This window comes from Cebus imitator, unplaced genomic scaffold (assembly GCF_001604975.1).
Source record: "Cebus imitator isolate Cc_AM_T3 unplaced genomic scaffold, Cebus_imitator-1.0 Scaffold287, whole genome shotgun sequence".
Classification (NCBI taxonomy): Eukaryota; Metazoa; Chordata; class Mammalia; order Primates; family Cebidae; genus Cebus; species Cebus imitator.
In genome coordinates this window covers 32,705-34,312 of record NW_016107602.1, presented here as the reverse complement: position 1 = coordinate 34,312, position 1,608 = coordinate 32,705, and the positions used below count along the sequence as shown (strand labels likewise).

The following is a 1,608-nucleotide window of genomic DNA, read 5'->3' as shown; positions in this document are numbered from 1 at the left end:
GGAGTGCAGTGGTTCGATCTCAGCTCACTGCAACCTCCACTTCCTGAGTTCAAGCAATTCTCCTGCCTCAGCCTCCCCAGCAGCTGGAATTATGGGTGTGTACCACCACTCCTGGCTAATTTTTCTATTTTCATTTTTATTATTTTTATTTTATTCTTTGAGACAGAATCTCACTCTGTCACTCAGGCTGGAGTGCAGTGTACAGCGGTATGATCTTGGCTCAGTGCAACCTCTGCCTCCTGGGTTCAAGTGATTTTCCTGCCTCAGCCTCCCGAGAAGTTGGGACTATGGGCGTGTACCACCACATCCTGCTAATTTTTTGTATTTTTAGTAGAGATGGGGTTTCATCATGTTGGCCAGGCTGGTCTCGAACTCCTGATCTCAGATGGCCCACCCACCTTAGCCTCCCAAATTGCTGGGATTACAGATGTAAGCCACTGTGCCTGGCCCGGCTGAATAATCTTAACTGACCTATTTTCTTTGTTTTTTTTTTGAGACGGAGTCTCACTCTGTCATCCAGGCTGGAGTGCAGTGGTGCGATCTTTGCTGTCTGCGACCTCCGCCTCCTGGGTTTAAACACTTCTCCTGCTTTAGTCTTCTGAGTGCTGGGATCACAGGCATGCGCCACCACACCTGGACAAGTTTTGTACTTTTAGTAGAGAAAGGGTTTGACCACGTTGGCCAGGCTGGTCTTGAACTCCTGACCTCAGGCAAGCCGCCTGCCTCAGCCTCCCAAAGTGCTGGGATCACAGGCGTGAGCCACCGGGCCTGACCTGTTTTGTTTTTTTTAACTGTGTGTTTAGAATATTATAATGTGGCCACTCTTGGAAAAGGAGTTTCCCTCCTCCCCAGGGTGTGTTCTTGCTGTTTGCTGCAGTAGTTATTTAATGACTTTTCTGATTGTGAAGCCTCTATCTTTTGTCATGAGTGGCCATTTCCTCCTGTTCTTAGCCTGGTGGTCAGCTAGTGATAGGACAGAGATTTCTTTAAACATCTGGAAGCAAAAAAAAACAAAACAAAATAAACAAAAAAAAAATCCACAACACACTCCTGAGTTTGTAGAAGGGGTCTCCATGGCTGTGGGGTCAGCCCTTCCACGGTGAAACAGGTTTTCTCTGCCTTCACTTTCACTTCCTGCTTGTGCAGAGCTGGAAGGCCAGCCCGATGTGAGAGTGTAGGGGCCTCGCAGGCCTCTTCCAAGCTCCTGCACTGCTCTGGTCTTATAGGTTCCAAGCCTTCATTCCCCAGAGCTTTTTATTCCCTGGCCTTTCCTCCTACGCTGTTTGGCTCATCTGTTTTTTGCCTCATCTGCTCTCGTGGCCCCAGGCAGCAGAGAGCAGAGACTAACAAATTTGTTGTAAACGTTTCCTACCAATGTCCTCCAGGTAGCACTTCAGCACTTGGAGAATGTCCAGTCCGGTGAGATCAAGGCCAGCCCTCGAGCCATACCCCAGTTCGTAGTTGCAAATAAGGCCCCTTCTTGGAACCTGTGCTGGGCGTGTGGTCTGTTACCCTCAGGCCACCACAGTCTAGGTAGTGGGAGAGGGACAAGGGTGAGTTAAAATGCCACAAAGCTGTTTGTTCTGAGATCCAACTGGATTATCTTTG

At 48.8% G+C, this 1,608-nt stretch overlaps 1 pseudogene; it reads left to right on the top strand.

The window, feature by feature from the left end:
* Positions 1-1,608, top strand: part of LOC108285015 — an 8,039-nt pseudogene that overhangs the window by 4,256 nt on the left and 2,175 nt on the right.